This window comes from Pseudophryne corroboree, chromosome 6 (assembly GCF_028390025.1).
Source record: "Pseudophryne corroboree isolate aPseCor3 chromosome 6, aPseCor3.hap2, whole genome shotgun sequence".
Classification (NCBI taxonomy): Eukaryota; Metazoa; Chordata; class Amphibia; order Anura; family Myobatrachidae; genus Pseudophryne; species Pseudophryne corroboree.
In genome coordinates, this window is record NC_086449.1 from 37,931,258 (window position 1) to 37,944,706 (window position 13,449).

Sequence of the window (13,449 nt, forward strand, 5' to 3'; positions counted from 1 at the left end):
CCTTCTGCCGCCTGTTTCCGGACCTTCAATCTTCAGCATCTGTAAGGGGGGTCGGCGGCGCGGCTCCGGGACGAACCCCAGGGTGAGACCTGTGTTCCGACTCCCTCTGGAGCTAATGGTGTCCAGTAGCCTAAGAATCCAATCCATCCTGCACGCAGGTGAGTTGAAATTCTCTCCCCTAAGTCCCTCGATGCAGTGAGCCTGTTGCCAGCAGGACTCACTGAAAATAAAAAACCTAAAAACTTTTTCTAAGCAGCTCTTTAGGAGAGCCACCTAGATTGCACCCTGCTCGGACGGGCACAAAAACCTAACTGAGGCTTGGAGGAGGGTCATAGGGGGAGGAGCCAGTACACACCACCTAATCCTAAAGCTTTATTTTTGTGCCCTGTCTCCTGCGGAGCCGCTATTCCCCATGGTCCTGACGGAGTCCCCAGCATCCACTTAGGACGTTAGAGAAATATGGAAGTAAAGAAAAGTTGGTGGGAGCTAAGAGGGTATTCAGCTGGCGGTAATGTTCGGCCGTGCACGTCACTGCTGATTACGGTAAGCCATCATGGCAGTGCTTAAAGTGGTCCTGGACTGGTGGTGGAACTCATTTACGCCACCACTTATCACCAGCCACCCCCCCTACACACACACATTAAGCGGAGCCTGGGCCAGTGCTAATGTTTTCGGCACCCCCCCTGCAAACTGTACATTAGTGCCATACTTCCCATACTTTATAAAGGCACATTGATCTCACAAAGAAGCAGCATGGTCACATAATCCCCCAATTCAAATCACACCACACTAGAAGCACAATCTTATTCACATTACACCACATATAGTGCCCCTTATTCATATTACACCACATAGTAATGCCCCTTATTCAGGTTATGTCACTTAGTAGTGCCTTTTATTCACATTGCACTACACAATGGTACCCTCTATACATGTTATGCCACACAGTAGTGCCGATTATATACACCCCTTATACACCATTCCCACAGTACAGTAGTAGTGCCCCTTACACATAATGCCCACAGTTGTATTGCTCCTTACACATAATGCCCACAATCAGTGCCGTTTCTTGCGGCGGGCGAGCCGTGCAACCTCACGGGGCGCCTGCCGCGGCACTTCTTCAGCACTTTGAATCCCCCCTCCCCTCTTCTCCCGAGTGCCCAGCTCGGGGGGCGGGGTTTCGCGGAATGACGCGTTTGCGTCGTGACTTCACGACGCAATAGCGTCATTCCGCGAAACCCCGCCCCCCCGAGCTGGGCACTCGGGAGGAGGGAGAAAGGGGAGCCGCGCAAACGAGGGAGAGGCAGCTGAAGAGCGGGAAGAACCGCTTCAAATGTAAGTTAGCCCCTCTCCCTCTCTCTCCCTCCCTCCCCCCCACCACCACCTGCCGTACTGAGTAAAATGGGGACACCTGTCTGCCGGAATGTGTAAAATGGGGACTCTTGCCTGCCGGAATGTGTGAAATGGGGACACTTGCATGTTGTACTGTGTAAAATGGGGGCACGTGCCTGCCGCAATATGTAAAATGGGGACACTTGCCTGCCGTACTGTGTAAAATGGGGGCATGTGCCTGCCGCAATGTGTAAAATGGGGACACTTTCCTGCCGCAATGCGTAAAATGGGGGCACGTGCCTGCCGCAATGTGTAAAATGGGGACACTTTCCTGCTGCAATGTGTAAAATGGGGGCACGCAGGGCCGTAACTAGGTGTGTGCCGATGGTGCCTTGCCCACAGCGCATATTCACTGTAGGCGCACCATCCGGCATCACCACCCGCACGGCCGCTCAATAAGAATTAATCTACCAGGACCCAGGAGGCGCCCACCGCACCGCAGCTCCGCACGAGTGAAGAAACAGGAAATAAACTACAGCTCCCAGCAGCCCTTGCTGCAGGAAGCTGTAGTTTATTTCCTGTTTCATCACTCAGTCAGCGTGGGTTCGGCATGTGATGCTGCCCCCGCGCTCTTACTATGGTAGATGCTAGAATCAAGTGGGCTAAGGGACCTTTTCCGTAAGGGGGAGGAGTTACGACGCAAGGGGGAGGAGCTAGGCTAGCGGGATAGTTCGTTTTCTATTATCCACGCCACCAACTATTACCTTTAGTAATTAGGTGGTGAGCGAAGCGGAGCGGAGCGAGCCACCGTGCCCGAAGCGTGGCGAGCGAACTTTTCGGGTACCCTGTTCGTCCGTAGCTCCTCCCCCTGGTGACGTAGCCCCTCCCCTCAATACGTCACAAGGTCCCTTCAGCCACTCCGATATAGAACCAACTGCCGGCCCCACAGCGCAGCACTGCAGGAGAGGAGACAGAGAGACAGCCCTCACTGCTGGGAGCTGAGCTCTCCGGCTGTCAGGGGGCGGAGCCAAGCTCAGGCAGACGTTACAGACAGAAGGCCCACACTCCGGAGGAGCAGAGGTGACAGGAAGTGTGTAAGTCTGTCACTCTCTTCCAGCTCTCTCCTTCATCTCTACCTCTGTATAACACTCTCTCCTCTCTCTTATCTTTCTTATCTCTCCCCCTGTGTAACACTCTCGCCTCTACCTTATCTCTCCCCCTGTGTAACTCTCCCCCCTACCTTATCTCTCCCCCTGTGTAACTCTCCCCCTACCTTATCTCTCCCCCTGTGTAACTCCCCCCCCCTACCTTATCTCTCCCCCTGTGTAACTCTCGCCCCTATCTTATCTCTCCCCCTGTGTAACACTTCCCCTACCTTATCTCTCCCCAAGTGTAACCCTCTCCCCCTATATAACTCTCCCCCCTACCTTATCTCTCCCCCTGTGTAACACTTCCCCTACCTTATCTCTCCCCAAGTGTAACCCTCTCCCCCTGTATAACTCTCCCCCCTACCTTATCTCTCCCCCTGTATAACACTTCCCCTACCTTATCTCTCCCCCTGTGTAACTCTGCCCCCTACCTTATCTCTCCCCATGTGTAACCCTCCCCCCACCTTATCTCTCCCCCTGTGTAACACCCCCCCTGTGTAATTCTCACCCTTACCTTATCTCTCACCCTGTGTAACTCTCCCCCTACCTTATCTCTCACCCTGTGTAACTCTCCCCCTACCTTATCTCTCCCCCTGTGTAACTCTCCCCCTACCTTATCTCTCCCCCTGTTTAACTCTCCCCCTACCTTATCTCTCCCCCTGTGTAACACTTCCCCTACCTTATCTCTCCCCCTGTGTAATTCTCCCCCTACCTTATCTCCCCCCTGTGTAATTCTCACCCCTACCTTATCACTCCACCTGTGTAACTCACCCCTACCTTCTTTCTCCCCCTGTATAACACGCTCCCCTACCTTATCTCTCACCCTATATAACACTATCCCCTACCTTATCTCTCACCTTCTTGTATAACACGCTCCGCTATCTTATCTCCCCCCTGTATAATCTCCCCTATCGTATATCTCCGCCTGTATAACACTCTCCCCATAAAATCTCTCCCGCCATATTACACTCTCCCCCACCTTATCTCTCACCCTGTATAACTCTCCCCTACCTTATCTCTTACCCTGTATAACACTTCCCCTATCTTATCTCTCCCCCTGTATAACACCCTCTCCTTCCTCCTCGTTCCATCTGTATAACACCCTCTCCTTCCTTCTCTCTCCCTCTGTATAACACTCTCTCCTTCCTCTTCTTTCCCTCTGTATAACACCCTCTCCGCGCTCCCTCCGTATAACACTCTCTCCTTCCTCCGTGCTCCCTCCGTATAACACCCTCTTCCTCGTCTCTGCCTCTGTATAACACTCTCTCTCCTTCATCTTCTCTCCCTCTTTATAACACCCTCTTCTTCCTCTTCTCTCCCTCTGTATAACTCTCTACTTCCTCCCCTCTCTCTCTCTGTATAACACTCTCTCCTTCCTCCATGCTCTCTTCGTATAACACTCTCTCCTTTCTCGTCTCCTTCTCTGTATAACACCTCTTCTTCCGCCTCTCTCTCCTTCCTCCTCTCTGCCTCTGTATAACACCCTCTCCGCGCTCCCTCCGTATAACACTCTTCCTCGTCTCTCCCTCTGTATAACACTCTCTCTCCTTCATCTTCTCTCCCTCTGTATAACTCTCTCTGTTTAACACTCTCTCCATCCTCCGCGCTCCCTCCATATAACACTCTTTCCTTCCTCCATGCTCCCTTCGTATAACACTCTCTCCTTTCTCGTCTCCTTCTCTGTATACCACCTCTTCTTCCGCCTCTCTGCGTCTGTATAACACTCTCTCATTCCTTCTTGCTCCCTCTGTATAACAGCGCCACCTTTCTCCTGGATCTGATGCTCCGCCCCCCTGCAGTGTCTCTAGGGAGAGACATGATGACATGGGGGTTGAGGAGGAGGCATTCCAGCTCACAGTGCAGCAGCAGCCCAGTGAGTCCGGAGTCAGACCTCCGGTGACCTTTTCCCCACCTGCCGTCAGTCACAGAGCTTGGGGTGGTGAGTGATGTATAAAACAAGAATGTTATTTTATATTTCTCTACCTGGAGTAATGTGTAAAATGGGACTCTATCTGGTGTAAAGTGTGTAGTGACGCTACTGTGCGGTGTAATTTGAGTACTGGAGACTACTGTGCAGCGTAATATGAATTGGTAATATTTTGTGGTCACACCTCTTCCCCTAGAAACCATGCCCCTATAGTTTTGGCGCGTGCCTACGATGCGCGCTGGCCCTGTTTTAAATATTGGGGGGGGGCGCCGATGCTATTTCTTGCACACAGCACTAAAATGTGTAGCTACGGCACTGGGGGCACGTGCCTGCCGCAATGTGTAAAATGGGGACACTTGCCTGCCGTGCTGTGTAAAATGGGGACACTTGCCTACCGTGCTGTGTAAAATGGGGTCGCGTGTCTGCTGTAATGTGTAAAATGAGGACTTTTTTTTTTTTTCCTGTGGTGGCCGTGATGATGAGATCATATGAGGCCACGCCCATCTTAACAAAACCACGCCCATTTTAACGAGGCCACGCCTCCTTGCCGGGAGAGGCGCGTGCATGCTTTTCCTCTTTCTATCTATGGGGGGGGGGGGGGGGGGGGGGGGGGGCACATTTTTTCTTATGTGAATGGGGGGGGGGGCGCATTTTTAAATCTGGCACTGGGAGCCAAATTGGCTAGAAACGGCCCTGCCCACAATAGTAGTGCCCCTTAAACATAATGACCACAGTAGTGCTGCTTATACATATATTGCCCACAGTAGTGCCCCTTATACACATTTCGCCTCTGTCACTCCCTGCAGCTCACCACCTGTGTCCTCACACCTCTCTTGTTCCTCCAGCCTGCTCTCATCTTGTCTTCAAGATGCACAGATTCTTCTTCACTTCAACAGCGGTGACAGCATAATATAACATACGCCGTGCTGGAAAATGAAGCCACTTGGACCTAAGGAGGGGATGAATGCTATCCAACAGACACAGCATGTGTCAGGAGAGGTGGACTGTAAATGGAGGAGGACCATGAAGCCACCAGGACCTGAGGAAGAAGGAGGTGGCTGCAACGCGTCAGTAAAACTAGCGCCACCTGCATCATCTAGGTGATGGGGCAGGTTTTACTGTGCAGGGCAATGGAGGTAGTGGAACTAGTTCCTCCTACCACTACAGGTGGTGGAACTCAGTTCCAACTCGTTCCCTTCCACTTTAACCCCTGCAACATGGGCAACCATATCCTGCGTACCTCTGTCTCTGATGTTGGTCATGAAGTGACAGGAAAACAGTCCGAACATGGGCCCCTTGCAGCCATTGTTGCTAATTGAATAGCCCCCCCACCACCACCACACAAAAAAAATTTGTTCCTATATACAATATCGAGAAAACATTTAATTAGGAACCATTTATCAGTACAAGGCAGTGTTTCCACCACCAAGATGTGCTTTAAGGCAGGATACATAACCTGTGAGTAATCAAAGGGTGTAGCCGAATCCCAGGGAGGAGGCCGTCTCTTTTTGAAACCAGGATGGCTGATGTGAAACTGCTGCATATGAACAGAGCAGCTTCACATCGGCCATCTTGGAATGAAAGCGAGGCTGCCTCTTCCCTTGGAGCCAGCAACACTGAGGAGGAGACAACAGCAGTGGCCGCTACCAGGTCCTGGTGAGTAGTGTATGTATTGGGGGGTGGTAAATGGTAGTTTATGTCCCGGGGAAGGGGTGGGGGGTTACCCTGTCATGGGAAGAGGGTCTCATACCTCTTACTTTAGTCTGCATACTCCAATGCCTATAATAAAATAAATTGTTAATAAGAACTGTATGTAGGTGTTGGGTTCGGGTGACCGACTGTTGGGAGACCACCAGTCACCATACCGACACTGAGATTCCAGCTTTTAGATGGCCGGCGGGGAGGGGGGAGTGTGAGCGCCACGAAGCCACCTGCGGTCCCGATGCGTTCGCCACGCAGAAGACTCGGTGGCTCACTGCACTTGCCAAAGGTTCTATTCCCACTCTATGGGTATCGTGGACACCCCATGAGTGGGAATGGTCCCTGTTGGTCGGCATTCCGTCTTAGCAGAGGCTGCACCTTTCCTCATAGGACATGTCTAATTTTAAGTAATTGGCTTCCAGTTTGTTATTTTATAATAATAATAATAATAATAATGATGATGCATTCATACAGAATTGCCATTTAGGGTAAAAAAATTTTACAAAAAACAAACATACTGGCAGTGATGGGATTCGAACCCACACCTCCAGAGAGACTGGAGCCTAAATCCAGCACCTTAGACTGCTCAGCCACACTACCTGCTTTGTGCATGGGGAAATCTCCACTTCTATGTAGAAAACTTTACACTGGAAAGTAGTTTCCTACATGTATAGTATTCTTACCTTAGTACTTTTCCCAGGTGCACCTCTCTGCGATCAGAGATAAGTAATTGCCACTAACAATAGCTTGGAGGTCGTTCCCTTGTCCCAACCCTCTCTCTCTCACACACAAACACACACACACTCACACATTAATATCACACACTTTATATTAATACTGCACACTCCCCTAACACATGCAAAAATTATATTAACCATTTCTCTCTCTCTCTCTCTCTCTCTCTCTCTCTCTCTCTCACACACACACACACACTTTATTAATATCAGTGCATACAGTATAGTAGCATTACCCCCCCCCCTCACACATATTATAGTGAATCCATTCCCTCACACAAACACACACATCCTATTAATAGTATAGTCTCAATGGTGTTCAGTGGCCCCCACCACACACATAGCTACATCCTCATCATGGGTGGTACTGTGACATATAATGTGAACTGGGGCCACTACTGGGGGCAGATTAAGGATTCAGGCTGCCCCTGGGCACAGCATAACTGTCCACCACCCGACATTGGCTGCCCACCTAAAATCACATCACTGAGAACTCCTCCTCCTTTATGTCAGGATGTCTTTGGACAACCAAGGCAGCACCTACCTCACCCCACCTTCTGCACCACAATTTGCCATAGTGGAAAAGGAAATAAAAGGGAAACACACAGCCTCCAGGGGTCTTCATCAGGCCATTAGTCTACTGGGGTTCTAATGCATGGGAGCCAGCAGTGCCACCGTCAGCAAGTGGTGACCATAGGCATGTGCCTAATGGGAAATCCACCATTGGACACTGCAGTGTATTCAACACACTTGTGGTGCTGGGAGTATTTACACAATATACTTTTTAATAACATCTCCAGCATACATTACTGACCATTTGGCCCCAACAAACCTTAATCCGTCCCTGCTTCCCATGCCGGTATAACTGTGGATACAGGGTTGGCCTGCAAGTTTATTATCAGCTAATTTTTCCTTACAAGACTCAATTGATCAGTCTGGTAAATTCATTTTACTTATCAATATTTTCACGCTCCAGACTGACCTTTTAATTACTATGTATAAAATGTAGGCACTGCTGAGATTCGAACTCAGGATCTCCTGTTTACTAGACAGGCGCTTTAACCAACTATGGAAACAAAGTGTGTCGGGGTGGTCTTAACTGGCGCTGAGCTGCTTAGGTGTAACAGATTTCTAAATAAATGTCACCACATTTAAAACAAGAAATAGAAAACCAGCAATTTGAAATACTGTCAAACACCACTAGCGCTAAGGTAAAATATCACCATAACATCCCTTTAGGGCTGAGTGACAGATCCTTTTCCTCTCAGGTGTGTCTCCCGTTCAAGTAGACAGTCTCGGATTCTCAAATATGGATGTCATAGAAAAGATAAAATGAACAACCAATGTGTAGTATGTAATATCACAGCCTAATGGTATACATGTGATGTCCTAAGATAAATGAAGTGGATTCAGAGCGTACCCCACTCACACTGGGAGTGGAGATTTCAAGCGTATCAAGGTTTCTTTTATGGCAATATCCTTCATTAATTCATATAGCCCCCAGAGGTATCAAGGAATAGGGTCACACTTAGACTTAATACTGGTAAAACTCTTGTAGCAGACAGTCGATGCGTACCCCAACACTCACACTTTGCAGGTGTGTTGTAAACATATAAAGGTATCTTTCTCTCTTTCAAGGGTAAGTTGAAACAAATGCGTACCGCCACTCACAATCTGAGACACTGTATGACTCCTATAAAGGTATCTTTCAATTTTCGTGTGAAGGTAACCACTGGGAAGTTCTAGTGTAGTATCCCGACGTCGGTCATAAAGAAATGGAAACAAACCAATGTGTGACCAATTGTATCTATCAGGAGTATTCAGCAATTTCCTCCTAGTATGATATCCACTGATTTCAAACACCCTTCAGCACATATGAGTTAATGCGTACCCAAACACTCACACTCTGAAGTTAGGTGGTAACCATATAAAGGTATCTTTTGTGCCTCACTGCGTAATTAGCGGTAGTTAATATTGCGTACCCTGACTCACAATTTAATGTGTTTGGAGGACTCCTATCAAGGTATCTTTAGACTTCAGGTGGCCCATGCAGCTTAAATATTCAGATCATGTATTTTTCCGTTAACCCCAAAAAAAAAGAAAAAATGGATGCTCTTACCACAATGAGTAAAAGAAAAGGGGTTACAGATTTTATTTAACAATACATGCCATGAAATATAAGTGGGGACAACCATGCACAAAGATGCACTGGGTGAATACAACTGGATAAAAACAGCAAAGAGAGATGGCACACTCTTGCAAAAAAACTTAACATAAAGAATAAAACAACAAAGTACAAGATAAAAAAATCCGGATAAAACAGCTACTCACACTCCTGTAAATCAACGCGTTTCAGCCCACATCTGGGCCTTTATCAAGATATATTGGAGTGTGTGAGTAGCCTGGTATTTAAAGGACACAGCGCCAATAAGGAGTGAGCAGGAAGTGACATCATAATTGCAGAAGGAATTTTTTTCCTATCTGCAGTTACATTCCCCTTGCTGTTTTTAATAAGCTATATGTTCTAAAGATCAATTTTTTTATATGTATAAAGATTCTCCTCACATAGTGTGAAAAATCTAACTAGAAACGTTAGAAACTGTGGTGTAACATCGCATGTTTCCACTTCCGGCGGAAGTGACATTACGGCATCACTGTGTTCATGGGAAATGTAGTAAACACTCTCAAGTCCGGCCACTCGTCGTTCATGGTTCAATCTGGACGGGAAATGACGTTGCGGCACCAAGCTGTTCATGGGAGATGTAGTTGTGTCTCACAAGTCCTGCCGTTCGTCACTCATGATCCGGTCTGGACAGGAAGTAATCTTGATGCCTCTTGGGAAATGTAGTATTTTTCCCTTACGGATTTAGATCGTTACCGGAAGTGGAGTTTTTTCACCCATTCAGCTGTTTAGGTGTCTTGGGAAATGTAGTTCTTTGCATGCCACACTTTGAGGATTTTGTATCGTGGAGTTCCCTGATTTGACTAGATAGTCAGATTCAACATATCTTCCATTGAATAATGTCATGATGTATTTAGTGCAATAGGTTCTAAAAAACAAGATCGCAGTCAGCATGTAACAGTGTAACAGTACACTTTCCATATTTTTGACATATATATGTAATAATCATAATAAAAAAATTTTTATATTAAAAGTGACATATAAAGTGCATTCAGTGTCTAATTTTTTTAAAATAGTGATGAACACATTCCCGTTATTAGGGTTATGTAGTTAAATAACCAAGTGTCCATATAATACATAAGTGCTCAATTCCTAACTAGATATTGGTAGAGTGTTCCTCTGTGAATACAAACTTTTATAAAGTTTATATTGGTTATTTGTTATAGTGATAAATGTGCAAAAATGGTGACCAATACCCCATTATTTAGATATTTAAATATATTATTTTATAGGTGTCTAGCTTCATATCTACCATTAAGTGCTTCCTATAACTGGCAATTTGTGAGTGAGTCCCTAATCAGGGTCTATATTTCATAAATTCTGTGTGCGGACACTTCAAATAGAGGCAACATGATAGAAGATTACATAAACTATTTGATCTCGAAGTCGCTGTTAAGGCCTGTGGGATCTAATGTGTTATAATTGAAGATCAGACTCATCTCAGTTTTCGCTAGTAGGGTTGCGGTGTTACTAGTACGTATGTTCCCCTTAATGTGTCTTAATCCATAAAACCCAGAGACTTCGGAAACACGGCAGCCATGTTTAAGCTTAAAATGGGCTGATAGAGAATGGGTTTCGAGACCTTTTTTGATATTACGGACGTGTTCACCCAGTCTGGTTTTTAATGGGCGCGATGTTCGTCCGATATAAGTCAAATTACAATTACAGGTGACAGCATAAATCACATTACTAGTGTCGCATGTAATGAAATCTCTTATTTCCACTATTTTTTCATTGATGGTTACTTTTTCAATTTTACTGGATCCCCCACTTTTAATGCTTCTACAGCCCATGCAGTTGCCGCACCTGAAAAAGCCCTTAGATCTTATTCTGGATGGTGGTAGTTGGGTGTGCAGAGTGCTGGAAACTAGTTTTGATTTGAGATTAGGGGCCCTGCGGTAAATATGGACCGGTCTATCTGGTGCCAAGGGGCCAATGACCGGGTCATTTTTAACCAGGTTCCAGTGTTTTTTTATAATTTTTTCAATCGATCTATGCTGGGAGGTAAAGTCTGTAATGAAGGCCCATTCATATTTTTTGTCTTTTATTTTTTTCCTATTGTCTGTGTGGAGAAGATCCCTGCGATCTATTCTGTTAACCTCTTCCAGGACATTGTTGATGGTATCACGATTGTATCCACAGGCCTCAAACTTTCGTGATAATGTGGATGCCTGTTGTTGAAAAGTAGTATTTCTCTATCGTCCTAAGTGGATGCTGGGGTTCCTGAAAGGACCATGGGGGATAGCGGCTCCGCAGGAGACAGGGCACAAAAGTAAAGCTTTTACAGGTCAGGTGGTGTGTACTGGCTCCTCCCCCTATGACCCTCCTCCAGACTCCAGTTAGATTTTTGTGCCCGGCCGAGAAGGGTGCAATTCTAGGTGGCTCTCATAAAGAGCTGCTTAGAGAGTTTAGCTTAGGTTTTTTATTTTACAGTGATTCCTGCTGGCAACAGGATCACTGCAACGAGGGACAGAGGGGAGAAGAAGTGAACTCACCTGCGTGCAGGATGGATTGGCTTCTTGGCTACTGGACATGAAGCTCCAGAGGGACGATCACAGGTACAGCCTGGATGGTCACCGGAGCCACGCCGCCGGCCCCCTCACAGATGCTGAAGCAAGAAGAGGTCCAGAATCGGCGGCTGAAGACTCCTGCAGTCTTCTTAAGGTAGCGCACAGCACTGCAGCTGTGCGCCATTTTCCTCTCAGCACACTTCACACGGCAGTCACTGAGGGTGCAGGGCGCTGGGGGGGGGCGCCCTGGGAGGCAAATGAAAACCTTTAAAAAGGCTAAAAATACCTCACATATAGCCCCAGAGGCTATATGGAGATATTTACCCCTGCCTAAATGTACTAAATAGCGGGAGACGAGCCCGCCGGAAAAGGGGCGGGGCCTATCTCCTCAGCACACGGCGCCATTTTCTGTCACAGCTCCGCTGGTCAGGAAGGCTCCCAGGTCTCTCCCCTGCACTGCACTACAGAAACAGGGTATAACAGAGAGGGGGGGCAAAATAAATGGCAATATATTAATATAAAAGCAGCTATAAGGGAGCACTTAATCATAAGGCTATCCCTGTCATATATAGCGCTTTTTGGTGTGTGCTGGCAGACTCTCCCTCTGTCTCCCCAAAGGGCTAGTGGGTCCTGTCTTCGTATAGAGCATTCCCTGTGTGTCTGCTGTGTGTCGGTACGTGTGTGTCGACATGTATGAGGACGTTATTGGTGTGGAGGCGGAGCAATTGCCAAATAAGAGGATGTCACCTTCTAGGGGGTCGACACCAGAATGGATGCCTTTATTTGTGGAATTACGGGATAGCGTCAACTCGCTTAAGCAGTCGTTTGCCGACATGAGGCGGCCGGACACTCAATTAGTGCCTGTCCAGGCGCCTCAAACACCGTCAGGGGCTGTAAAACGCCCCTTGCCTCAGTCGGTCGACACAGACCCAGACACAGGCACTGATTCCGGTGGTGAAGGTGACGAATCAACCGTATTTTCCAGTAGGGCCACACGTTATATGATTTTGGCAATAAAGGAGATGTTACATTTAGCTGATACTACAGGTACCACTAAACAGGGTATTATGTGGGGTGTGAAAAAACTACCAGTAGTTTTTACCGAATCAGAAGAATTAAATGACGTGTGTGATGAAGCGTGGGGTGCCTCGATAAAAAACTGCTAATTTCAAAGAAGTTATTGGCTTTATACCCTTTCCCGCCAGAGGTTAGGGAGCGCTGGGAAACACCTCCTAGGGTGGACAAAGCGCTAACACGCTCATCAAAACAAGTGGCGTTACCCTCTCCTGAGACGGCCGCACTTAAAGATCCATCAGATAGGAGGATGGAAAATATCCAAAAAGGTATATACACACATGCAGGTGTTATACTACGACCAGCTATTGCGACTGCCTGGATGTGCAGTGCTGGGGTAGTTTGGTCAGAGTCCCTGATCGAAAATATTGATACCCTGGACAGGGACAATATTTTACTGTCGTTAGAACAAATAAAGGATGCATTTCTTTATATGCGTGATGCACAGAGAGATATCTGCACACTGGCATCACGGGTAAGTGCTATGTCCATTTCGGCCAGAAGAGCTTTATGGACACGACAGTGGACAGGCGATGCGTAGAGGAGTTATTTGGGGTCGGTCTATCGGATTTGGTGGCCACGGCTACGGCCGGGAAATCCACCTTTCTACCTCAAGTCACTCCCCAACTGAAAAAGGCACCGACCTTTCAACCGCAGCCCTTTCGTTCCTTTAAAAATAAGAGAGCAAAGGGCTATTCATATCTGCCACGAGGCAGAGGACGAGGGAAGAGACAGCAACAGGCAGCTCCTTCCCAGGAACAGAAGCCCTCCCCGGCTTCTACAAAAGCCTCAGCATGACGCTGGGGCTTCGCAAGCGGACTCGGGGGCGGTAGGCGGTCGT

General features: G+C 47.5%; 1 long non-coding RNA gene and 1 other non-coding gene across 2 annotated transcripts; one reads left to right on the forward strand and one right to left on the reverse strand.

Moving 5' to 3' along the window:
• The first annotated feature begins 1,926 nt into the window (after window positions 1–1,926).
• LOC134935997 (uncharacterized) lies at window positions 1,927–7,040 on the forward strand. Its single transcript, XR_010180434.1, has 3 exons — window positions 1,927–2,426; window positions 4,239–4,419; window positions 5,253–7,040. It is a non-coding gene; the product is annotated as an uncharacterized LOC134935997 (long non-coding RNA).
• TRNAL-UAG (transfer RNA leucine (anticodon UAG)) lies at window positions 6,627–6,708 on the reverse strand. Its single transcript has one exon. It is a non-coding gene; the product is annotated as a tRNA-Leu (tRNA).
• Window positions 7,041–13,449: the final 6,409 nt, after the last annotated feature.